The sequence below is a fragment of the Hypanus sabinus genome, chromosome 28 (assembly GCF_030144855.1).
Source record: "Hypanus sabinus isolate sHypSab1 chromosome 28, sHypSab1.hap1, whole genome shotgun sequence".
Taxonomy (NCBI): Eukaryota; Metazoa; Chordata; class Chondrichthyes; order Myliobatiformes; family Dasyatidae; genus Hypanus; species Hypanus sabinus.
Window position 1 is genome coordinate 24,866,756 of NC_082733.1, and position 26,522 is coordinate 24,893,277.

The 26,522-nt window shown below is 48.0% G+C and overlaps 1 protein-coding gene and 1 long non-coding RNA gene across 17 annotated transcripts in view; both read left to right on the plus strand.

The window, feature by feature from the left end:
- The window catches only part of LOC132382495 (WD repeat-containing protein 72-like), a 502,802-nt gene that overhangs the window by 132,185 nt on the left and 344,095 nt on the right, over positions 1 to 26,522 (plus strand). The window lies entirely within an intron of this gene.
- On the plus strand, positions 2,934 to 22,553 carry LOC132382498 (uncharacterized). 3 transcript variants are annotated; one of them, XR_009508353.1, is made up of 3 exons: positions 2,934 to 2,985; positions 8,873 to 9,495; positions 10,386 to 22,552. It is a non-coding gene; the product is annotated as an uncharacterized LOC132382498 (long non-coding RNA). The 3 variants fall into 3 exon arrangements; XR_009508354.1 differs by lacking the exon at positions 2,934 to 2,985 and having other exon boundaries at positions 7,329 to 9,495; positions 10,386 to 12,006; positions 12,040 to 22,553; XR_009508355.1 differs by lacking the exon at positions 2,934 to 2,985 and having other exon boundaries at positions 7,329 to 9,495; positions 10,386 to 11,605; positions 11,766 to 22,553.

Here is a 26,522-nt window from a genome sequence, read left to right on the forward strand (position 1 = left end):
GGATGGAGGAGTGAGGAGGGTCAGTCTGGTGTGTATGTGAGGATGGAGGAGTGAGGAGGGTCTGTCTGGTGTGTATGTGAGGATGGAGGAGTGAGGAGGGTCTGTCTGGTGTGTATGTGAGGATGGAGGTGTGAGGAGTGTGTGTCTGGTTTGTATGTGAGGATGGAGGAGTGAGGAGGGTTTGTCTGGTGTGTATGTGAGGATGGAGGAGTGAGGAGGGTCAGTCTGGTGTGTATGTGAGGATGGAGGAGTGAGGAGGGTCAGTCTGGTGTGTATGTGAGGATGGAGGAGTGAGGAGGGTCTGTCTGGTGTGTATGTGAGGATGGAGGAGTGAGGAGGGTCTGTCTGGTGTGTATGTGAGGATGGAGGAGTGAGGAGGGTGTGTCTGGTTTGTATGTGAGGATGGAGGAGTGAGGAGGGTCTGTCTGGTGTGTGAGTGAGGATGGAGGAGTGCGGAGGGTCAGTCTGGTGTGTATGTGAGGATGGAGGAGTGAGGAGGGTCTGTCTGGTGTGTATGTGAGGATGGAGGAGTGAGGAGGGTCTGTCTGGTGTGTATGTGAGGATGGAGGAGTGAGGAGGGTCTGTCTGGTGTGTATGTGAGGATGGAGGAGCGAGGAGGGTCTGTCTGGTTTTTATGTGAGGATGGAGGAGTGAGGTGGGTCTGTCTGGTGTGTATGTGAGGATAGAGGAGTGAGGAGGTTCTGTCTGGTGTGTATGTGAGGATGGAGGAGGAGAGGAGGGTGTTTTTGGTGTGTATGTGAGGATGGAGGGGTGAGGAGGGTCTGTCTGGTGTGTATGTGAGGATGGAGGAGTGAGGAGGGTCTGTCTGGTGTGTATGTGAGGATGGAGGGGTGAGGAGGGTGTGTCTGGTTTGTATGTGAGGATGGAGGAGTGAGGAGGGTCTGTCTGGTGTGTATGTGAGGATGGAGGAGTGAGGTGGGTCTGTCTGGTGTGTGAGTGAGGATGGAGGAGTGAGGAGGATGTGTCTGGTGTGTACGTGAGGATGGAGGAGTGAGGAGGGTCTGTCTGGTGTGTATGTGAGGATGGAGGAGTGAGGAGGATGTGTCTGGTGTGTACGTGAGGATGGAGGAGTGAGGAGGGTCTGTCTGGTGTGTATGTGAGGATGGAGGAGTGAGGAGGGTCTGTCTGGTGTGTATGTGAGGATGGAGGAGGGAGGAGGCTGTGTCTGGTCCGTGAGTGAGGAGGGTCTGTCTGGTGTGTGAGTGAGGATGGAGGAGTGAGGAGGGTCTGTCTGGTTTGTATGTGAGGATGGAGGTGTGAGGAGTGTGTGTCTGGTGTGTATGTGATGATGGAGGAGTGAGGAGGGTCTGTCTGGTGTGTATGTGAGGATGGAGGAGTGAGGAGGATGTGTCTGGTGTATATGTGAGGATGGAGGAGTGAGGAGGGTCTGTCTGGTGTGTATGTGAGAATGGAGGAGTGAGGAGGGTCTGTCTGGTTGTGAGTGAGGAGGGTCTGTCTGGTGTGTGAGTGAGGATGGAGGAGTGAGGAGGGTCTGTCTGGTGTGTATGTGAGGATGGAGGAGGAGGGGTGTCTGTCTGGTGTGTATGTGAGGATGGAGGAGTGAGGAGGGTCTGTCTGGTTGTGAGTGAGGAGGGTCTGTCTGGTGTGTGAGTGAGGATGGAGGAGTGAGGAGGGTCTGTCTGGTGTGTATGTGAGGATGGAGGAGTGAGGAGGGTCTGTCTGGTGTGTATGTGGGAATAGAGGAGGAGAGGAGGGTGTGTCTGGTGTGTATGTGGGAATAGAGGAGGAGAGGAGGGTCTATCTGGTGTGTATGTGAGGATGGGGGAGTGAGGAGGGTCTGTCTGGTGTGTATTTGAGGATGGAGGAGTGAGGAGGGTCTGTCTGGTGTGTATGTGAGGATGGAGGAGTGAGGAGGGGCGGTCTGGTCTGTTTGTGAGGATGGAGGAGTGAGGAGGGGCTGTCTGGTGTTCATGTGAGGATGGAGGAGTGAGGAGGGTCTGTCTGGTGTGTATGTGAGGATGGAGGAGTGAGGAGGGTCTGTCTTGTGTGTATGTGAGGATGGAGAGGTGAGGAGGGTCTGTCTGGTGTGTATGTGAGGATAGTGGAGTGAGGAGGGTCAGTCTGGTGTGTATGTGAGGATGGAGGAGTGAGGAGGGTCAGTCTGGTGTGTATGTGAGGATGGAGGAGTGAGGTGGGTCTGTCTGGTGTGTGAGTGAGGATGGAGGAGTGAGGAGGATGTGTCTGGTGTGTACGTGAGGATGGAGGAGTGAGGAGGGTCTGTCTGGTGTGTATGTGAGGATGGAGGAGTGAGGAGGATGTGTCTGGTGTGTACGTGAGGATGGAGGAGTGAGGAGGGTCTGTCTGGTGTGTATGTGAGGATGGAGGAGTGAGGAGGGTCTGTCTGGTGTGTATGTGAGGATGGAGGAGGGAGGAGGCTGTGTCTGGTCCGTGAGTGAGGAGGGTCTGTCTGGTGTGTGAGTGAGGATGGAGGAGTGTGGAGGATGTGTCTGGTGTATATGTGAGGATGGAGGAGTGAGGAGGGTCTGTCTGGTGTGTATGTGAGAATGGAGGAGTGAGGAGGGTCTGTCTGGTTTGTATGTGAGGATGGAGGTGTGAGGAGTGTGTGTCTGGTGTGTATGTGATGATGGAGGAGTGAGGAGGGTCTGTCTGGTGTGTATGTGAGGATGGAGGAGTGAGGAGGATGTGTCTGGTGTATATGTGAGGATGGAGGAGTGAGGAGGGTCTGTCTGGTGTGTATGTGAGAATGGAGGAGTGAGGAGGGACTGTCTGGTGTGTACGTGAGGATGGAGGTGTGAGGAGGGTCTGTCTGGTGTGTATGTGAGGATGGAGGAGTGAGGAGTGTCTGTCTGGTGTGTATGTGAGGATGGAGGAGTGAGGAGGGTCTGTCTGGTTGTGAGTGAGGAGGGTCTGTCTGGTGTGTGAGTGAGGATGGAGGAGTGAGGAGGGTCTGTCTGGTGTGTATGTGAGGATGGAGGAGGAGGGGTGTCTGTCTGGTGTGTATGTGAGGATGGAGGAGTGAGGAGGGTCTGTCTGGTTGTGAGTGAGGAGGGTCTGTCTGGTGTGTGAGTGAGGATGGAGGAGTGAGGAGGGTCTGTCTGGTGTGTATGTGAGGATGCAGGAGTGAGGGGGGGCTGTCTGGAGTATATGTGAGGATGGAGGAGTGAGGAGGGTCTGTCTGGTGTGTATGTGAGGATGGAGGAGTGAGGAGGGTCTGTCTGGTGTGTATGTGGGAATAGAGGAGGAGAGGAGGGTGTGTCTGGTGTGTATGTGAGGATGAAGTAGTGAGGAGGGTCTGTCTGGTGTGTATGTGAGGATGGAGGAGTGAGTAGGGTCTATCTGGTGTGTATGTGAGGATGGGGGAGTGAGGAGGGTCTGTCTGGTGTGTATTTGAGGATGGAGGAGTGAGGAGGGTCTGTCTGGTGTGTATGTGAGGATGGAGGAGTGAGGAGGGGCTGTCTGGTCTGTTTGTGAGGATGGAGGAGTGAGGAGGGGCTGTCTGGTGTTCATGTGAGGATGGAGGAGTGAGGAGGGTCTGTCTGGTGTGTATGTGAGGATGGAGGAGTGAGGAGGGTCTGTCTTGTGTGTATGTGAGGATGGAGAGGTGAGGAGGGTCTGTCTGGTGTGTATGTGAGGATAGTGGAGTGAGGAGGTTCTGTCTGGTGTGTATGTGAGGATGGAGGAGGAGAGGAGGGTGTTTTTGGTTTGTATGTGAGGATGGAGGTGTGAGGAGTGTGTGTCTGGTGTGTATGTGAGGATGGAGGAGTGAGGTGGGTCTGTCTGGTGTGTATGTGAGGATGGAGGAGTGAGGAGGGTCTGTCTGGTTTGTATGTGAGGATGGAGGTGTGAGGAGTGTGTGTCTGGTGTGTATGTGAGGATGCAGGAGTGAGGGGGGCTGTCTGGTGTATATGTGAGGATGGAGGAGTGAGGAGTGTGTGTCTGGTGTGTGTGTGAGGATGGAGGTGTGAGGAGTGTGTGTCTGGTGTGTATGTGAGGATGGAGGAGTGAGGAGGGTCTGCCTGTTGTGTATGTGAGGATGGAGGAGTGAGGAGGGTCTGTCTGGTTTGTATGTGAGGATGGAGGTGTGAGGAGTGTGTGTCTGGTGTGTATGTGAGGATGGAGGAGTGAGGTGGGTCTGTCTGGTGTGTTTGTGAGGATGCAGGAGTGAGGGGGGCTGTCTGGTGTGTATGTGAGAATGGAGGAGTGAGGAGGGTCTGTCTGATTTGTAAGTGAGGATGGAGGAGTGAGGAGGATCTGTCTGGTCTGTGAGTGAGGAGGGTCTGTCTGGTGTGTGAGTGAGGATGGAGGAGTGCGGAGGGTCTGTCTGGTGTGTATGTGAGGATGGAGGAGTGAGGAGTGTCTGGTGTGTATGTGAGGATGGAGGAGGGAGGAGGCTGTGTCTGGTCTGTGAGTGAGGAGGGTCTGTCTGGTGTGTGAGTGAGGAGGGTCTGTCTGGTGTGTAATTGAGGATGGAGGAGTGAGGAGGGTCTGTCTGGTGTGTATGTGAGGATGGAGGAGTGAGGAGGGTTTGTCTGGTCTGTGAGTGAGGAGGGTCTGTCTGGTGTGTGAGTGAGGATGGAGGAGTGCGGAGGGTCAGTCTGGTGTGTATGTGAGGATGGAGGAGTGAGGAGGGTCAGTCTGGTGTTTATGCGAGGATGGAGGAGTGAGGAGGGTCTGTCTGGTGTGTATGTGAGGATGGAGGAGTGAGGTGGGTCTGTCTGGTGTGTATGTGACGATGGAGGAGTGAGGAGGATGTGTCTGGTGTGTACGTGAGGATGGAGGAGGGAGGAGGCTGTGTCTGGTCTGTGAGTGAGGAGGGTCTGTCTGGTGTGTGAGTGAGGATGGAGGAGTGAGGAGTGTCTGGTGTGTATGTGAGGATGGAGGAGTGAGGAGGGTCTGTCTGGTGTGTATGTGAGAATGGAGGAGTGAGGAGGGTCTGTCTGATTTGTAAGTGAGGATGGAGGAGTGAGGAGGATCTGTCTGGTCTGTGAGTGAGGAGGGTCTGTCTGGTGTGTATGTGAGGATGGAGGAGTGAGGAGGGTTTGTCTGTTGTGTATGTGAGTGGAGGAGTGAGGAGGGTTTGTCTGGTCTGTGAGTGAGGAGGGTCTGTCTGGTGTGTGAGTGAGGATGGAGGAGTGCGGAGGGTCAGTCTGGTGTGTATGTGAGGATGGAGGAGTGAGGAGGGTCAGTCTGGTCTGTTTGTGAGGATGGAGGAGTGAGGAGGGTCTGTCTGGTGTGTATGTGAGGATGGAGGAGTGAGGAGGGGCTGTCTGGTCTGTTTGTGAGGATGGAGGAGTGAGGAGGGTCTGTCTGGTGTGTATGTGAGGATGGAGGAGTGAGGAGGGGCTGTCTGGTGTGTATGTGAGGGAGGAGTGAGGAGGGTCTGTCTTGTGTGTATGTGAGGATGGAGAGGTGAGGAGGGTCTGTCTGGTGTGTATGTGAGGATAGTGGAGTGAGGAGGTTCTGTCTGGTGTGTATGTGAGGATGGAGGAGGAGAGGAGGGTGTTTTTGGTTTGTATGTGAGGATGGAGGTGTGAGGAGTGTGTGTCTGGTGTGTATGTGAGGATGGAGGAGTGAGGTGGGTCTGTCTGGTGTGTATGTGAGGATGGAGGAGTGAGGAGGGTCTGTCTGGTTTGTATGTGAGGATGGAGGTGTGAGGAGTGTGTGTCTGGTGTGTATGTGAGGATGGAGGAGTGAGGAGGGACTGTCTGGTGTGTATGTGAGGATGGAGGAGTGAGGAGGGACTGTCTGGTGTGTATGTGAGGATGGAGGAGTGAGGAGGGTCTGTCTGGTGTGTATGTGAGAATGGAGGAGTGAGGAGGGTCTGTCTGATTTGTAAGTGAGGATGGAGGAGTGAGGAGGATCTGTCTGGTCTGTGAGTGAGGAGGGTCTGTCTGGTGTGTGAGTGAGGATGGAGGAGTGCGGAGGGTCTGTCTGGTGTGTATGTGAGGATGGAGGAGTGAGGAGGGTCAGTCTGGTGTGTATGTGAGGATGGAGGAGTGAGGAGGGTCTGTCTGGTGTGTATGTGAGAATGGAGGAGTGAGGAGGGTCTGTCTGATTTGTAAGTGAGGATGGAGGAGTGAGGAGGATCTGTCTGGTCTGTGAGTGAGGAGGGTCTGTCTGGTGTGTAATTGAGGATGGAGGAGGGTCTGTCTGGTGTGTATGTGAGGATGGAGGAGTGAGGAGGGTTTGTCTGTTGTGTATGTGAGTGGAGGAGTGAGGAGGGTTTGTCTGGTCTGTGAGTGAGGAGGGTCTGTCTGGTGTGTGAGTGAGGATGGAGGAGTGCGGAGGGTCAGTCTGGTGTGTATGTGAGGATGGAGGAGTGAGGAGGGTCAGTCTGGTGTTTATGTGATGATGGAGGAGTGAGGAGGGTCTGTCTGGTGTTTATGTGAAGATGGAGGAATGAGGAGGGGCTGTCTGGTGTGTATGTGAGGATGGAGGAGTGAGGAGGATGTGTCTGGTGTGTACGTGAGGATGGAGGAGTGAGGAGGGTCTGTCTGGTGTGTATGTGAGGATGGAGGAGGGAGGAGGCTGTGTCTGGTCTGTGAGTGAGGAGGGTCTGTCTGGTGTGTGAGTGAGGAGGGTCTGTCTGGTGTGTGAGTGAGGATGGAGGAGTGAGGAGTGTCTGGTGTGTATGTGAGGATGGAGGAGGGAGGAGGCTGTGTCTGGTCTGTGAGTGAGGAGGGTCTGTCTGGTGTGTGAGTGAGCATGGTCTGTCTGGTGTGTAATTGAGGATGGAGGAGTGAGGAGGGTCTGTCTGGTGTGTATGTGAGGATGGAGCAGTGAGGAGGGTTTGTCTGGTCTGTGAGTGAGGAGGGTCTGTCTGGTGTGTGAGTGAGGATGGAGGAGTGCGGAGGGTCAGTCTGGTGTGTATGTGAGGATGGAGGAGTGAGGAGGGTCAGTCTGGTGTTTATGTGAGGATGGAGGAGTGAGGAGGGTGTGTCTGGTCTGTGAGTGAGGAGGGTCTGTATGGTGTGTATGTGAGGATAGAGGTGGGTCTGTCTGGTGTGTATGTGAGGATGGAGGAGTGAGGAGGGTGTGTCTGGTGTGTATGTGAGGATGGAGGAGGAGGAGGGGTGTCTGGAACGTATGTGAGGATGGAGGAGTGAGGAGGGTCTGGTGTGTATGTGAGGATGGAGGAGTGAGGAGGGTCAGTCTGGTGTGTATGTGAGGATGGAGGAGTGAGGAGGGGCTGTCTGGTGTGTATGTGAGGATGCAGGAGTGAGGGGGGCTGTCTGGTGTATATGTGAGGATGGAGGAGTGAGGAGGTTCTGTCAGGTGTATATGTGAGGATGGAGGAGTGAGGAGGGTCTGTCTGGTGTATATGTGAGGATGGAGGAGTGAGGAGGGTCTTTCTGGTGTATATGTGAGGATGGAGGAGTGAGGAGGGTCTGTCTGGTGTGTGATTGAGGATGGAGGAGTGCGGAGTGTCAGTCTGGTGTGTATGTTAGGATGGATGAGTGAGGAGGGTCATTCAGGTGTGTATGTGAGGATGGAGGAGTGAGGAGGGTCTGTCTGGTGTGTTTGTGAGGATGGAGGTGTGAGGAGGGTCAGTCTGGTGTGTATGTGAGGATGGAGGAGTGAGGAGGGTATGTCTGGTGTGTATGTGAGGATGGAGGAGTGAGGAGGGTTTGTCTGGTGTGTATGTGAGGATGGAGGAGTGAGGAGGGTTTGTCTGGTCTGTGAGTGAGGAGGGTCTGTCTGGTGTGTGAGTGAGGATGGAGGAGTGCGGGGGGTCAGTCTGGTGTGTTTGTGAGGATGGAGGAGTGAGGAGGGTCTGTCTGGTGTGTATGTGAGGATGGAGGAGTGAGGAGGGTCTGTCTGGTGTGTATGTGAGGATGGAGGAGTGAGGAGGGTCTGTCTGGTGTGTATGTGAGGATGGAGGAGTGAGGAGGGTCTGACTGGTGTGTATGTGAGAATGGAGGAGTGGGGAGGGTCTGTCTGGTGTGTATGTGAGGATGGAGGAGTGAGGGGGGTCTGTCTGGTGTGTATGTGAGGATGGAGGAGTGAGGAGGATCTGTCTGGTCTGTGAATGAGGAGGGTCTGTCTGGTGTGTGATTGAGGATGGAGGAGTGCGGAGTGTCAGTCTGGTGTGTATGTGAGTATGGAGGAGTGAGGAGGGTCTGTCTGGTGTGTATGTGAGGATGGAGGAGTGAGGAGGGTTTGTCTGGTCTGTGAGTGAGGAGGGTCTGTCTGGTGTGTGTGTGAGGATGGAGGAGTGCGGAGGGTCAGTCTGGTGTGTTTGTGAGGATGGAGAAGTGAGGAGGGTTAGTCTGGTGTTTATGTGAGGATGGAGGAGTGAGGAGGGTCTGTCTGGTGTGTATGTGAGGATGGAGGATTGAGGAGGGTCTGTCTGGTGTGTATGTGAGGATGGAGGAATGAGGAGGGGCTGTCTGGTCTGTGAGTGATGATAGAGGAGTGAGGAAGGTCTGTTTGGTGTGTATGTGAGGATGGAGGAGGAGAGGAGGGTGTGTCTGGTATGTATGTGAGGATGGAGGAGTGAGGAGGGTCTGTCTGGTGTTTATGTGAAGATGGAGGAATGAGGAGGGGCTGTCTGGTGTGTATGTGAGGATGGAGGAGTGAGGAGGGTCTGTCTGGTGTGTGAGTGAGGATGGAGGAGTGAGGAGTGTCTGGTGTGTATGTGAGGATGGAGGAGTGAGGATGGTGTGTCTGGTCTGTGAGTGAGGAGGGTCTGTATGGTGTGTATGTGAGGATGGAGGAGTGAGGAGGGTCTGTCTGGTGTGTATGTGGGGATGGAGGAGTGAGGAGTGTCTGTCTGGTCTGTGAGTGAGGAGGGTGTGTCTGGTGTGTATGTGTGGATGGAGGAGTGAGGAGGGTCTGTCTGGTGTGTGAGTGAGGATGGAGGAGTGAGGAGGGTGTGTCTGGTGTGTATGTGAGGATGGAGGAGTGAGGAGGGTGTGTCTGGTGTGTATGTGAGGATGGAGGAGTGAGGAGGGTGTGTCTGGTGTGTATGTGAGGATGGAGGAGTGAGAAGGGTCTGTCTGGTTGTGAGTGAGGATGGAGGAGTGAGGAGGGTCTGTCTGGTGTGTATGTGAGGATGGAGGAGTGAGGATGGTCTGTCTGGTGTGTATGTGAGGATGGAGGAGTGAGGAGGGTCTGTCTGGTCTGTGAGTGAGGAGGGTGTGTCTGGTGTGTATGTGTGGATGGAGGAGTGAGGAGGGTCTGTCTGGTGTGTGAGTGAGGATGGAGGAGTGAGGAGTGTGTGTCTGGTGTGTATGTGAGGATGGAGGAGTGAGGATGGTCTATCTGGTGTGTATGTGAGGATGGAGGTGTGAGGAGGGTCTGTCTGGTGTGTATGTTTGGATGGAGGAGTGAGGAGGGTGTGTCTGGTGTGTGATTGAGGAGGGTCTGCCTGTTGTGTATGTGAGGGTGCAGGAGTGAGGAGGGTGTGTCTGGTGTGTATGTGAGGATAGAGGTGGGTCTGTCTGGTGTGTATGTGAGGATGGAGGAGTGAGGAGGGTGTGTCTGGTCTGAGTGAGCAGGGTCTGTCTGGTGTGTGAGTGAGGATGGAGGAGTGAGGAGGGTCTATCTGGTCTGTGAGTGAGGAGGGTGTGTCTGGTGTGTATGTCAGGATGGAGGAGTGAGGAGGGTCTATCTGGTGTGTATGTGGGGATGGAGGAGTGAGGAGGGTGTGTCTGGTGTGTATGTGAGGATGGAGGAGTGTGGAGGGACTGTCTGGTGTGTATGTGAGGATGGAGGAGGAGAGGAGGGTGTGTCTGGTGTGTATGTGAGGATGGAGGAGTGAGGAGGGTGTGTCTGGTGTGTATGTGAGGATGGAGGAGTGAGGAGTGTGTGTCTGGTGTTTATGCGAGGGTGGAGGAGTGAGGAGGGTGTGTCTGTTGTGTATGTGAGGATGGAGGAGGAGAGGAGGGTCTGTCTGGTGTGTATGTGAGGATAGAGGTGGGTCTGTCTGGTGTGTATGTGAGGATAGAGGTGGGTCTGTCTGGTGTGTATGTGAGGATGGAGGAGTGAGGAGGGTGTGTCTGGTGTGTATGTGAGGATGGAGGAGTCAGGAGGGTCTGTCTGGTCTGTGAGTGAGGAGGGTGTGTCTGGTGTGTATGTTAGGATGGATGAGTGAGGAGGGTCATTCAGGTGTGTATGTGAGGATGGAGGAGTGAGGAGGGTCTGTCTGGTGTTTATGCGAGGATGGAGGAGTGAGGAGGGTTTGTCTGGTCTGTGAGTGAGGAGGGTCTGTCTGGTGTGTGAGTGAGGATGGAGGAGTGCGGAGGGTCAGTCTGGTGTGTTTGTGAGGATGGAGGTGTGAGGAGGGTCAGTCTGGTGTGTATGTGAGGATAGAGGAGTGAGGAGGGTCTGTCTGGTGTGTGTGTGAGGAGGGTGTGTCTGGTGTGTATGTGAGGATGCAGGAGTGAGGAGGGTCTGTCTGGTGTGTGAGTGAGGATGGAGGAGTGAGGAGTGTCTGGTGTGTATGTGAGGATGGAGGAGTGAGGACGGTGTGTCTGGTCTGTGAGTGAGGAGGGTCTGTATGGTGTGTATGTGAGGATGGAGGAGTGAGGAGGGTCTATCTGGTGTGTATGTGAGGATGGAGGTGTGAGGAAGGTCTGTCTGGTGTGTATGTGAGGATGGAGGAGTGAGGAGGGTGTGTCTGGTGTGTGATTGAGGAGGGTCTGTCTGGTGTGTATGTGAGGATGGAGGAGGAGAGGAGGGTGTGTCTGGTGTGTATGTGCGGATGGAGGAGTGAGGAGGGTCTATCTGGTGTGTATGCAAGGGTGGAGGAGTGAGGAGGGTCTGTCTGTTGTGTATGTGAGGATGGAGGAGTGAGGAGGGTCTGTCTGGTGTGTATGTGAGGATGGAGGAGTGAGGAGGGTCTGTCTGGTGTGTATGTGAGAATGGAGGAGTGAGGAGGGTCTGTCTGATTTGTAAGTGAGGATGGAGGAGTGAGGAGGATCTGTCTGGTCTGTGAATGAGGAGGGTCTGTCTGGTGTTTATGCGAGGATGGAGGAGTGAGGAGGGTCTGTCTGGTGTGTATGTGAGGATGGAGGAGTGAGGAGGGTTTGTCTGGTCTGTGAGTGAGGAGGGTCTGTCTGGTGTGTGAGTGAGGATGGAGGAGTGCGGAGGGTCAGTCTGGTGTGTTTGTGAGGATGGAGGAGTGCGGAGGGTCAGTCTGGTGTGTTTTTCTGAGGATGGAGGAATGAGGAGGGGCTGTCTGGTCTGTGAGTGATGATAGAGGAGTGAGGAAGGTCTGTTTGGTGTGTATGTGAGGATGGAGGAGGAGAGGAGGGTGTGTCTGGTGTGTATGTGAGGATGGAGGAGTGAGGAGGGTCTGTCTGGTGTTTATGTGAAGATGGAGGAATGAGGAGGGGCTGTCTGGTGTGTATGTGAGGATGGAGGAGTGAGGAGGGTCTGTCTGGTGTGTGAGTGAGGATGGAGGAGTGAGGAGTGTCTGGTGTGTATGTGAGGATGGAGGAGTGAGGATGGAGGAGTGAGGACGGTGTGTCTGGTCTGTGAGTGAGGAGGGTCTGTATGGTGTGTATGTGAGGATGGAGGAGTGAGGAGGGTCTGTCTGGTGTGTATGTGGGGATGGAGGAGTGAGGAGGGTGTGTCTGGTGTGTATGTGAGGATAGAGGTGGGTCTGTCTGGTGTGTATGTGAGGATGGAGGAGTGAGGAGGGTCTGTCTGGTGTGTGAGTGAGGATGGAGGAGTGAGGATGGAGGAGTGAGGACGGTGTGTCTGGTCTGTGAGTGAGGAGGGTCTGTATGGTGTGTGAGTGAGGATGGAAGAGTGAGGAGGGTCTGTCTGGTGTGTATGTGAGGATGGAGGAGGGAGGAGGCTGTGTCTGGTCTGTGAGTGAGGAGGGTCTGTCTGGTGTGTGAGTGAGGATGGAGGAGTGAGGAGTGTCTGGTGTGTATGTGAGGATGGAGGAGTGAGGACGGTGTGTCTGGTCTGTGAGTGAGGAGGGTCTGTATGGTGTGTGAGTGAGGATGGAGGAGTGAGGAGGGTGTGTCTGGTGTGTATGTGAGGATAGAGGTGGGTCTGTCTGGTGTGTATGTGAGGATGGAGGAGGAGGGGTGTCTGTCTGGTGTGTATGTGAGGATGGAGGAGTGAGAAGGGTCTGTCTGGTTGTGAGTGAGGAGGGTCTGTCTGGTGTGTGAGTGAGGATGGAGGAGTGAGGAGGGTCTGTCTGGTGTGTATGTGAGGATGGAGGAGTGAGGAGGGTCTGTCTGGTGTGTATGTGAGGATGGAGGAGTGAGGAGGGTCTGTCTGGTCTGTGAGTGAGGAGGGTCTGTCTGGTGTGTGAGTGAGGATGGAGGAGTGAGGAGTGTGTGTCTGGTGTGTATGTGAGGATGGAGGAGTGAGGATGGTCTATCTGGTGTGTATGTGAGGATGGAGGTGTGAGGAGGGTCTGTCTGGTCTGTGAGTGAGGATGGAGGAGTGAGGAGTGTGTGTCTGGTGTGTATGTGAGGATGGAGGAGTGAGGAGGGTCTATCTGGTGTGTATGTGAGGATGGAGGAGTGAGGAGGGTGTGTCTGGTGTGTGATTGAGGAGGGTCTGCCTGTTGTGTATGTGAGGATGGAGGAGTGAGGATCGTCTGTCTGGTGTGTATGTGAGGATGGAGGAGGAGAGGAGGGTGTGTCTGGTGTGTATGTGCGGATGGAGGAGTGAGGAGGGTCTATCTGGTGTGTATGCGAGGGTGGAGGAGTGAGGAGGGTCTGTCTGTTGTGTATGTGAGGATGGAGGAGTGAGGAGGGTGTGTCTGGTGTGTATGTGAGGATAGAGGTGGGTCTGTCTGGTGTGTATGTGAGGATGGAGGAGTGAGGAGGGTGTGTCTGGTCTGAGTGAGCAGGGTCTGTCTGGTGTGTGAATGAGGATGGAGGAGTGAGGAGGGTCTATCTGGTGTGTATGTGAGGATGAAGGAGTGAGGAGGGTCTGTCTGGTCTGTGAGTGAGGAGGGTGTGTCTGGTGTGTATGTCAGGATGGAGGAGTGAGGAGGGTCTATCTGGTGTGTATGTGGGGATGGAGGAGTGAGGAGGGTGTGTCTGGTGTGTATGTGAGGATGGAGGAGTGTGGAGGGACTGTCTGGTGTGTATGTGAGGATGGAGGAGGAGAGGAGGGTGTGTCTGGTGTGTATGTGCGGATGGAGGAGTGAGGAGGGTCTATCTGGTGTGTATGTGAGGATGGAGGAGTGAGGAGGGTGTGTCTGGTGTGTATGTGAGGATGGAGGAGTGAGGAGTGTGTGTCTGGTGTGTATGTGAGGATGGAGGTGGGTCTGTCTGGTGTGTATGTGAGGATGGAGGAGTGAGGAGGGTGTGTCTGGTGTGTATGTGAGGATGGAGGAGTGTGGAGGGACTGTCTGGTGTGTATGTGAGGATGGAGGAGTGAGGAGGGTCTGTCTGGTGTGTATGTGAGGATGGAGGAGTGAGGAGGGTGTGTATGTGTGGATGGCGGAGTGAGGAGGGTGTGTCTGGTGTGTATGTGAGGATGGTGGAGGAGGGGGCGTACCTGATGGGTGTGTGAGGCTGGAGGAGGGGGAGGAATTATTGTGTGTGAGAGCGGTCTGGGGTGAAGCTGAGGAGTAGGACAGATTGGTAGGGGGTTCATGCTTGGCTGCTGTGTTACACTACTGACTGAGAGCTCCTCAATCTTTCTTCTACGACTTCCATGCATATAACAGGTTTCTGCACAGAAATGCCCAGTGCCAAATTGGTTGTGCTTGGAGTGGTCCTGAAGCAGAAGCATTGTAAGCAATAAACTTTAATTTTATGAAGCAACTGTCAAAGATGGTTACCTGTCCTAGACATTGGTCTGATTATGACTTGTCCATGTGATGTTTACCCGTTCTCCTTGTTACTGTGTGTACTTTCTCTGTGTGTGCTGGTTTCCTCCCATATCCCAAAGACTTTAATTCACTCTACTGTCCAATATGCCACTGATGTTTCAGGCAACAATGAAAGTCCTCCATCTCTGGGGGTGCTCAGGGCTGTCTTTATCATGTCTGGAGCTCACTTTTTACTATTGTCAGTCAGACAATTCCCAGGTGGAGTCTCAGGAATACTGTCACACTCTGATGCAGAAGGATTCTTTATTGCTGTTCCCGTAAAAATTGTGTTTCACCCTGAGATGAAGCTCTGAACCGGGAGGACAAGTGGGCCACTCTTGGTCTGGCCTCTACCCTTTGACCTGTTTGGCATGGGTGACCCTATCGAGAGCCAAAGAATGAAGCACTGACATCAGCGAATGTAGCTCTCCTGGTCATTGAGACATGCAAGCCTCCAAACCCTACAACCAGTTTGTGGTCTTCTTGGAGGAAAGGCTTCAACTGGCCACTACAAAATATTTTAGAGTGGGTGAATGGAAAAATGGAATAAAGGGGAATAGGTGTGAGAAATTAGTTGCAAGGCCGCAAAGGAATAGGAAGTAGGAAAATGTAGCTCGCATGAGCCAAAATGCCTCTCTCAGTTTCATGACAAAATAATATGATTTCTGATGTGGCTAGGTTCCTCTGTTCTCTGAGAAGTCCTTGAATTTTTCCTCATGTAAGACCAAAGGGAAATTCAAGGAGTTCTTATTCCATGTGGTAAGAGAGAAATAAAACTTTACAATATTTTATTCCCCCCATAGATGCTGCCTGACTTGTTGACTTCTCCATTATTTGGTATGTGTTGCTCAATGTTGCGCTGACAAGTGGTAACTCTTTATGAGGGGGGGAGTCATCAAAAATTCCCACTTGGGTCTGCTATGGCTGAAATTCACAGTCACAGTCGAGGGTATTTCAGTGAGCAATATCATTTTAAGACATTTAAAAAATCCATCGATACTCAAAATTTGTAGATCCTGGACTGCAGATTCAGGTCAAGAATGATTTCTGTGCTTCTATTTTCTTGAAGAGAAACTGCAAACGAGTCTGCAGGTACAACGGAAATGCAAGGTTTTAGACCCCCACTCCCAACTATCCTGCTGGTGAATGTAGAGTCTCTGGAAAATAAAACTGTAGACCTCTGAGCAAGATTGCTGTACCAAAGGGACATTAGGGACTGTTGTGAACTTTGCTTCACGGAAACATGGCTATCTCCTGCATTTCAGGCACAGCGCTGCAACTCAATAGCTTCAGTATTCTCTGTGAACGAAGGGCAGCTCAGGCCATTACTTCCTACAAATTGAAATCTAACATCATAAATAGCTGTGATGCTTTACTCCCAGATAAGCTCAATACTTCTTATGCACACTTTGAAAAGGAGAATAAAAACTACACTTGCGTGACTCCTTGCAGCACCCGGTGATCCTGTAATCCCTGTCTTGGAAGCCGACATCTGAACATCTTTCAAGTGGGTAACCCTTGCAAGGCGTCAGGCCCTAATGGTGGACCTGATAGGGCTCAAAAAACTTTTAAAAGTTGAAGGTTCCACCTGCATCAAAAGGGAGACAGTCGTACCCAAGAAGAGCAGAGTGAGCTGCCTCAATGACTTTCGACTAGTGTCAATCATGTCTACAGTGATGAAGTGCATTGAGAGGTTAGTCATGGCTAGAATTGACTCCTACCCAAGCAGGGACCTCAGCCCAGAGCAATTTGCCTATCGCCACAATAGGTCAATAGGTCTACATTGGATGCGATCTTATTGGCTCTCCACTTGGCCTTGGATCACCTAGACAATGGTAATATGTACATCAGGCTGCTGTTTATTGATAAAAGCTCAGCATTCAACAGAATCATAGCTTCAGTTCTAATCTAAAAGCTCCAAAGCTTGGCCTTTGTACTTCCCTCTGCAATTGGATCCTTGATTCACTCACCAGGAGACCATCGTCTTTGAGGATCACTGACAATCAACACTGGCACACCTCAAGAATCCATGCTTAGCCCACTGCTCCACCCTCTCTACACCCATAACTGTGTGGCTAGGTAGGCACAGCTCAAACACAATCTATGAATTTCCCAATGTCATATCTATCTTAGGCAGAATTTCAGATGGTGATGAGGAGTTGTACAAGAATGAGATAGTCCTGCTATCTGTAAGAATCTCACACTCGATGTCAGTAAGACCAAGGAATTGATTGTGGACTTCAGGAAGGGGGAAGTCGAAGGAACACACACCAGTCCTCACCGAGGGATCAGCAGTGGGAAGGATGAGCAGTTTCAAGTTTCTGGGGATCAACATCTCTGAAAATCTCTCCTGGGATGATCATATTGATGGAGTTACAGAGAAGGCATGACAGTGCCTATATTTATTAGATGTTCAAAGCGACTTAGTATGTCACCAAGGACATTTGCAAATTTCTACAGATGTATTGTGGAAAACAATCTAACTGGTTGTATTACCATATGGTATAGAGTGGCTACTGCACAGGATCAGAGAAAACTGTAGAAAGTTGTGAATTCAGCCAACTCCATCATAGATGCTATCCTTTCCAGTATTGAGGACAGCTTCAAAAGGCGATACCTCAAAAAGGAGGCATTGCTACCATCAAGTATTATGTATTGCAATGTACTGCTGCCGCAAAACAACAGATTTCACAATATACGCCAGTGATATTAAGCCCAATTCTGATTCCGAAGCTTTCCAGCATTAGGTGATTATCCTTCAGAGTGTATTTTTTCACAGAACTCCGCTGTGTACTTCAGGTAAAATTTGCACTCTCTAACCATATTTCTTGGCCAATATTTATAAAAAATATATATTCAATAACATAGAAATTCCTTTTTAAGCTGCATGTGCCAGCAATCTGCATGACTATTATCTTAGGCTGAGAGAAATACATGAGATTTTACTGAAGAGAAGCCTTTGATTGGCTCTCACTAAGGAGGAAATGCAATAAATTTCGGAGAGTCACAAGTTGGAGGATGTCAATTCCTAAATTTGATTTCTCTAGAATCCTTATTGAATTATATGAATCTAACCAAAGATATGGCTTTCACACAGTAGCTGTGAAGGACACATAGTGGACAACACTGTGAGAAGTAATTGTTGCTGTAACAAAGGAAGTTCTAATCTTTAAATCATGTAGCCCAGAGCAGAATTTGAGAGCAATCTTAAAATTCAATCTAGCATTTTACTTTATTTGACATGAAGTGCATACCTCATAACGTAGATCCCTTAATAGAGTTTGATGAAAAAAATGGAAAGCAGATATTTCTAAAAACTCTTGAGACTGTAGTACTGATATCCAAAAGGGCCATGCCATTTTTGACAATACACCTTTCTAGTGTTGAAAGAAGGTATTGTTAAATTCAGAAATGTTGCTTTCAGATATTCAGTTGATCAGGATTGATTTGTTATGCCAGCTGAATCAATATGGGTTGTAATTTTACAGCCTTTCGATTTGCTGTCCTTTTTTCAAGTGCCTGCTGTATCTTCAGAAAGTCCAAATTCCTCTTGCTGTGTGTTCACAAGGTCTATCTCTCCCTTCCTATAGGCATGGAAAGTCCACTCCTTTGGACATAGGAGCAGAATTAGACCATATCGCCCATCAGGTCTGCTTTGTCATTCCATCTATTTCTATCCCTCTCAATCCTGTTCTCCTGAATTCTCTCCGTAGCCTTTGGTGCCCTGACTAATCAAGAATCTATCAACCTCCGCTTTAAACATGACCAGTGACTTGGCCTCCACAGCTGTCTGTGGCAATGAATTCCATCATCATCTGGCTTTATCTCAGATCTAAAGGGACATCCTTCTACTCTTGGGCTGTGCTCTCTGGTCCTAGACTTCCCACTATAGGAACAGTTCCCCCTTGCTAAGTGTTCATAAGATTTATCCCTCCCTCACTACAAGCTTCAGAAGTTCCAAGCTTTCATCTCAGTTGTAGTTAAGGCTGAGCCATTGGCTAAACCATGAAACCCTGAGTGCTGCCTCTGTACTCACAAGGAATAGAGCTTAAAACAAATCTGCAAGGTATTTAAATATCCTCCTTCAGCATGCAAAGCATGCCATTGAAATTCTGCAAGAAAGACAAAGATTGACTACTCTCCCTTGCATGTTAAACAGTGCTTTGTTATCACTTCATTCAAATTCATAATCTATATTTAATTATCTGGAATCACAGAAGGCAGTTCTACTTTATGATGATACTAGAAATTAATCTTGACATCTGAAAGGCTACATCACAGGAGCCATTTGGCAGGACTGCAGTAGGGAAATTCTATACAGATTGTTTTTTTTTGCAACTGTCCTTACAAAATATACCTGCAACCAAAACCCTCAATTATTGTAGTAGTATGCCACCCCGGAGAATCACAGGAGTGACAGCTGTGCTATTGATATGTAGGAATGATAAACAACAGTACTGTAAACATTGACTATGAACATAAAGAATGAAAAGGCATTGCGCTGTTTTTTCTTTTTGAAATAAATTTTGTTATAAAGTTTATTTTGATAAAGATATATCTATCTGCAGCTGACATTGATGCCTTGGGGAGATGTGTTCATAAGTCTTAACTAGTCACTCATCCAATCATCTGAGAGGTTGACAGGAAAACGTCTTCCTGATAGTTGTACTAAAGTATAAACAAAAGAAATCTTCCCTCGCCCTACCTCCCATCTCCTCAGATGGGAAGAACTTTGTTTCAGCTGCCTGTTCTGTTTCTTATGTCATGGAAAAATTTGCACTGAAAGGAACGTAATTGCCTTGTGCCAAGGTTAGGCTTACAACGTGGATCTGTATTTTTTTCTTCTCCTGTGCCTTCTCTCTCATTTGCTTTCAAAGGCAAAGGTAGAGATCTGACTGGGGTTTGAAGGGAAACAGTGTTATCTCAGCCAAAATTCAAAGGTAGGTTTATTCCTCCACAGCAGACGTGTGGGAAATAAAATGAGATCGGCAGTCATGTACATCAGAAGGAAATTTGGATGATCTAGGTCAGCGGAACACCCATTCCTGGAGAACAGTGGCATGTTTAGTCAGAGCGATTGCAGACTACCTGTTAGTACCAGCTTTCCAGTTCCCTGTGCTGGATGGTGATGCAACATCGAACCACCACATCTTTGTGCACTTCATTGACTCCTTATAACACAGGTGATATTTTGAACAAAATAGGTTTCTCATTTTCACCTTCTGATTATCTGTCATTCTTCTATTTCACACTACCTAATGTCTTCTCATCCTCACCTCATTTCCTTCTTCAGACTACTTGCCATCCTTGGAATGACTCAGTGTCAATATTCCTCACAGGCAGAGGAGAAATGATTTCCTACTGATTCTTCCCTCTATTTCTCAAGTCCCCCATTTAGTAAGAAGACAGCATTTCTGCTTGCTCTTCTAACTGTATGGCTAAGATTAGCAAGCTCTGCTTTTTTCCAATGCAGTATTTGTGAAAGAAATCTTCCTTGTACAGTATGATACATAGCAAACATTTAATCGTTCAACAAAGAGATGAATTTGAAAGCAGAATTTCTTTAAATGACAGTTAGATACTGCAGCAACTTACTGCAAAAATGGCAGGGAAATTTATTTAAAAATGCTGTTTGAGATGCTTATATGCAGTAAGTATGTAAAAGGCTGTCAACCTTTTGTATGCCACGGAGCCTTACCATTACCAAGGGGTCCATGGACCGCAGATTGGGAACCCCTGGGATGCAAGCTAAACATGGGAAAATGAGACTAGCTCGGGTGGGCATCATTGGTCAGCATGGTTGAGTTAGGCAGAAGGAGCCTTCTTCTGTGCCGTATTTCTTTATGAACAGAAGTGAACAGAGGAGATCAGATAGAATTCATTATGAAGGACCTTATAAAAACTTTGTTTATTAAATTATTGAGCAATGGCATGAATGTGTTGAGGAGGGGTTTTCCCTGACTGATTCAACATGGAAACAGCTCCTTCACAGCAACTTGTCCACACTGACTAAATTATTTACCTCTGCTGGACCAATGTGTCTGCATTTGGCCCATACCCCTCTAAATCTCTAACTTGATTGAGGAGATGGCAAAGAAAGTGGGAGAGAATGTATTTATTCTGGTCCATGTGGATTTTGTTAAAGTGATAAAATAATACTTGGATTTGGCATGACACTTAATAATTTGACAATATTCTATAAATGTGTGGTGGAGAATATGGAAATACCAATACCCTTGAATAGAAAATCCTACAAAAGGTAGTAGATATAGCTCAGTCCATCATGGGTAAAACTCTCACAACCACTGAGTGTAGTCACAGGAATGTTACATCCATCCTCAGGGAACCCCACCACACAGGATATGCTCTCTTCTCATTGCTGATATCAGAAAGAAGGTACAGGCGTCTTCAGGACTCACACCAACAGGATCAGGAATAAGTTTTACTCCACAACCATCAGGCTTTTGAACCAGAGGGGATAACTTCACTCAACACACTTGCCCTATTACTGAACTGTTCCAACAAGCTATAGACTCACTTTCAAGTACTCTTCAACTCAAGTTCATGATATTTATTGCGTATTTACTTATTATTATTATTATTATTTGTACTTGCGAGGTTTATAGTGTTTTTGCTCACTGATTGTATGCCCTTTTGGTGTCGTCTTTCATTTATTCTGTTATGGTTATTAGATATATTGTATATGCCTGCAAGAAAATGGATTTCAGGGTGTATATGATGACACGTGTACTTTGATTATAAATTTACTTTAAGTTTAGAAGAATAAAATTTCGTAGGATCGAAGGGAGAGTGGTATATGGATCCCAAGTTGGCTCAGTGGAGGGAAGCAAAGAATAATGGCTGAGGGGTATTTTTGTGACCAGGAGCCTGTTACCTGTAGGGTTTCACAGGGTGCGTTGGTCACCCTCTGAATTTTCAGAATCAGAATCAGTTTTATCATCCCTGGCACGTGTTGTGGAATTTTCATAGTACTTATAAAAGATTTAGACTTTGTAGATGGTATGATAAGGAAACTTGCAGCGGATTAAGAAATGGGCTGTGTTGACAGCAAAGTGATCAGGAAGGACATTGTATACTGAAGAAGAGGGATCTTAATATCTGAGAAGAAATCTAACCCAGCAAAGCGTGAGGTAATATATTTATGGAGATGGCACCAGGGAAAGTACACTAAATGGGGGGACATCTTCCATACTGGTATGATGGAACAAAGGGACTGCATGCTCACAGACAGCAGCTTAGGTCAATCAGGTAATTGAAGAGCCATAAAGAATATTTCCCTTTATTAGTTTTCTCTTGGAACAGGGAGGGCGTGCTGGATTTGCACTGTATTCAGCCTTAGAGGACCACAGCGTGAGCACTGTGTGCAGTTCTGGTCACCACATTACAGAGAACTGTGACTGCAACAGAGACCGTGATAAATCTGCAAGAACATTTCCAGGATTGGAAAATTATCGGACACAGGGGTAAGGTGTCACCAAGAGTAAACAGAAAGAACCAATTTCCCCAGGCAGTTAGGATTGATAGGGGTTGAGTCAATGAAGAGTGGGGTGGGATGACATATATTTAAAGTACCTTTGGAAGGATCAGAGGGGAGAAGGAAAATTGATTTCACCCAGAGGATGATAGAGTTGATACCCACAGCCTGAAAGAATGGTTAGGCAGAAAAGATTATCACATTTAAATGGTATTTGAAGAGCAGAGAACGACAAGGCTACAAACTTATGGCGGGACAGTAGGATTAGACCTTTTTCAACTGGACTGGACACATACGGTGAATAAACGTTTTGTTATCCTTTCTGTGAGTTAGACATAAATTATGTATAAAACATTTTAAGTCAGTTACACAGTATGTTCACTGTTTAATTGACAGGATTATTACCCAAACATCTTCATTGTGCTTATTTGCATCTCCGACTGTGAAGGAGAGCTCTATTTTATAACTTAGCAAAGCAAGTTGCTGGCAAGCTGTGCCTCACTTGATATTGGCAGAAACCTCTTTCTTCCTTAAGTCTGTCCCCCTGTGTGATTTTCATCAACAACTGCTGCATTTTAGAACTCATCAACATGAATTCTGTGCAATAATGGTAAAATAGATTAAAATATAACTAGTCCAGTATGCCAGCAGTGCACAACAAAGAAGACAACACTTTCTTCAGAAAGGGAAAATACTGCAGATGCTGGAAATATGTAATAATTGAATGCTCATGTGACATTTGCCTTCCTCACCACTGACTCAAGCTGCAAGTTGGCCTTTAGGGTGTTTTGCACAAAGACTCCCAAGTCCCTTTGTATCTCAGATTTTTGGATTTTCTCACCTTTTAGAAAATAGTCCGCACATTTAATTTTACTACCAAATTGAGGATCTCACGTGGTCTGTACACCAGCTCTGTGGTGAAAAAGGCACAACGGTACCACTTTCACCTCAGACGGTTGAGGAAGTTTGGTATGGGCTGCATCACTGCCTGGTATGGGAACTGTATCTCCCTTAATCGCCGGACTCAGCAAAGAGTGGTGCGGACAGCCCAGCACACCTGTAGATGTGAACTTCCCATGATTCAGGACATTTACAATGACAGGTGTGTAAAAAAAGGCCCGTAGGATCATTGGAGACCCGAGTCACCCCAACCACAATCTATTCCATCTGCTACCATCCGGGAAATGGTACCGCAGCATAAAAGCCAGGACAAAAAGGCTCTGGGACAGCCCCCCACTGGGTCATCAGGCTGATTAACTCACGCTGATTTGAGTGTACTGTGTGTTACATTGTTCATTTATTATAAATTACTATGATTGCACATTTAGATGCAGCTGTCTCAGAGCCTGTTTGTCCTGAGGAGGTTCACAAGGATGATTCCAGGAATGAAAGAGTTATCATACGAGGAATGTTTGATGGCTCTGGGTCTGTACTCACTGGAATTCAGAAGGATGAGGGGGCATCTCATTGAAACCTTTTGAATGCTGAAAGGACTAGATGGAGTAGATGTGGAAAGGATGTTCCCCATGGTGGGAGAGTCTGGTACAAGAGAACACAGTCTCAGGTTAGAGGGGCGCCCTTTTAAAACAGAAATGTGGAGAAATTTCTAGCCAAGTGGTGGTGAATTTGTGGAATTTGTTGCCACATGCAGCTGTGGAGGCCAGGTCGTTGGGTGTATTTAAGGCACAGATTGATAGGTTCTTGATTGGACATGGCATCAAAGGTTACGGGGAGAAGGCCGGGAACTGGGGTTGAGGATGAGAAAAACAATCATCAGCCATGATTGAATGGTGGAGCAGATTTGATGAGCCAGATGGCCTAATTCTGCTCCTATGTCTTATGGTCTAAAAAGAAGGCAGGCAGGAATGAATGTTTCAGCCTGATGTTACCCATAGACGTGACACTTGTCATCTGCAAGTTTTTTGCTCCACCTGTAACAATTAGAGGGTACTTCTGCAGTGAGAAATCAGAGTAAAAATAATTGCAACGCAGCAGCATACACTTAATGTCCACTTTATTAGGTACTCCTGTACCTTATAAAGTGGCCACTGAGTGCATGTCTGTGGTCTTCTGCTGCTGTAGCCCATCCACATCGAGGCTCAGCACGTCGTGCATTCAGAGATGCTCTTCAGCACACCACTGTTGTAATAAGTGGTTACTCAAGTTACTGTCACCTTCCTGTCAGCTTGAAACAGTCTGGCTATACTCCTCTGATCTCTCTCATTCCCACAGAACTACCACTCGCTGGTTGTTTTCATTTTGTTGTTTTCAACACCATCCTCTGTAAATCATAGAAACTGTTGTGCATGAAAATCCCAAGAGATCAGCAGTTTCTGAGATACTCAAACCACCCAGTCTTGTACCAACACTCATGCCATGGTCAAAGTCATTTAGATCACATCTCTTCCCCATTCTGGTGTTTTGAATGGACAAAAACTTAACCTCTTCATGTCTGCATGCTTTTATGCTGCTACATGATTGGCTAATAAGATATTTGCATTACCAAGCAGGTGCACCTAATATATTGGCCACTGAGTATATTTATGCATTTTGCGAAAAATGTCAGAACCTTCCCTTTTATGTTGCTTGGCTTACCATGACCAATTTCACAGACCTGAGTTAAGGTGGTGTTGCAACTCATAGACCTTCCTGAACATCACGCAAAACAGTGCTGGTTAAATATTTAATACTAACTGCTGTGAAAACTATTTTCTCACTGTTTTGTGTTGCTCTGTATGTCATTCATTTCATGTCAACTTGTTACGGCTTGATGGTGTTCTTGAAAAGATAATGTTATATGATGTAGGAGATCCAGTGGACCTAGATATCTGTACCAGCTGACTGCAGTGGGATCCTAACTACCATCTCTACTGTGGGGCACCTTACTGTAGACTCAATTGCATATTTTTGGATTGAGGACAGAAGAAAACAGGGACAGGGGTGTGTGGAGAGCAAGGAGGTGCTAGAAGGCTGAATGTAAGAGGTAGGATAAGGGTGACCAAGGAAGAGAAGTTGCAGAGAATTTTCATTGAGAATTAGGGCTTTGGATTGGGGCTGGAAAGGCAGTGTTTAGGAAGGACCAGGGTCAGCCATTAGAGATGTGCTCAGCTAAGTCAAATGCAGTTTGTGGCCTCCAATGGGGTCTAAGAGACTGCTGAGTTGGGGTCTGGGAATGATTACAGAGGAGGAAGAGAGAGGAAATTAGGGCATTGGAAGTCTGGGGCTCATTCAGAATTTCAGGAAGCCAGGCAAAATATTACTGGTTTGGGGAGGGTTGGCGGTGTGGAGGTCAAAGGTCAGATGCACCTTGCAGAGCTGCCAATGAAACTCTGCTACTGCTGTATGGTTACCCAGGGAGAATCCCACAGCGGCCACTCCCAGGATCACTTGGCTTAATTTCTCCTGTTTTTCAGAGGGAATGATTGAGGACAAGGACAATTCCTGCAGGAGGTGCTCAGGCGAAGCTCTAAAGTAGCATTAGATATTGTGGAGTGAGTTATCACGTCACACTCCAGATAAAGTGAATTTCCAATTCTATAAAGCTGAATGGAACAGCATTACACAATCAAATTTTTAATGTGACTTAAATTCCTAGGTGATTCTTACTCAGAATCATCGAGTATTTGACGAATTGATGCCTCTAATTACTTCTGCACTGAGAAGTATTTGAAGGCGTGTACAATGTAAGGTGCAATGTTGTCCCAACTGATTGATACTTATTAATACATGCGCTGAAGTCGGCTCTATTAGTTGTGATCAGTGGGTGGAATGATAATCAAAAGCCTCTTAAACAGTTTTACAGATGTCCAGCTCAAACTGAGGGTGATAGTTTAATTTCCCCAAATGTGCAATTAAACATGAATGGAGTCAGAGTTGAGCATTGACATTCTGCATGCCTCACAATCTCCCATTCCAGATTCCGGTTTTCTGTGCAGCTCTTTTGTATTGATCTGCCCGCGAAGAGAGCCCACAATCTTTATAAGGCAGTCATGTAATGTAAATGAAGATGGAGGATTGCATTTTCGTTCCCAGCACTAAAGACCTTCATTTGTTGCATGAAAATCTCCAGCGTGCAGTAACCACCAACTTGGCATCACCTGACAAAATGTCAAAACTATAAATTAAAGATGGACTGTAAATAAAGCCTGCTGTAATGACAACTGGAAGCCAGGTGGCGGCTTCTCAATAGACAAAGATTAGACTGCTTCAGACAACACTGCTAGACTTGAAATGTTTCTCCTGCAGTTTCAAACTGCACAGGTGCCGTTACTATGGGAGATTTAGATTTTTAGACTCTCGATATTTTATTCCAGCATTTAATTTTGCAATGACTAATAGATAATATTATGGGATTGTAGGCACAATAGCTTGACTATTGAATGGCTTGCGTATTGATTTTGTTTTGTTCTCTTGATTTTGAAATGAATTTCATGACCTAAATTTTCCAGGGAAGCTGGACTGCCATTATCAGAAAATTGCAGTGAAAGTTCCTCTGAAGTCTTGGGTAGCTGATCGGGGCTTATTTCACCCTTGACCTTACCCTTCAAAGTCTCGGTGAGGCCGACATTTACTGGACTGCTTTCCACCCAAGGGCAAGTCTGTTGAAATTAGCCTTAGGACATCTATGTCATGACTGAAATATAAAATACTTCAAAATAAAATAATTATAATCTGGCTTGGATAAATGAAGCAAGATAAAAAGTACACAGTTGCTGATTGAGAATACTTGCAAGTTTGTATTGTATCAGGGAATGGTACAATACCTTTGGTATTAAAGCACTATAGCGACTCACTGTGATGTTTGGTTTGGTGTGTTCAGGAGGGGTATAAATAAAATACTCCAAAGGGTATCACTAATGAAGGAGATATATAAAGCTCACTGCATTATTTGAGTGGGTAACAGAGGATAACACTTTGGTTTTGTGTATAGGGAGAGGTCTATTATGGGAAGTGTTGCCTTCATTTAAGTACAGATATTATACTTGTCTGTTCATTGCAATATTTCAGGCAAAAGTATTGAAAACTTCAAATGAAACACAAAGTGTTGGAAATACTCAGTAGGTCAAAATATCTGCAACGAGAGAGAGAGAGAAAGCGGAAACGAGAGAAAAAAAGCAATAATAATTTAGACTGGTCCTCTTTTATTAGAAGTGATGAATAGACATAAACTTTCTTATTCCTGTCTCCACAGTTGGCTCCTGGCTTGCTAAGTACTTCCAGCATTTTCTGTGT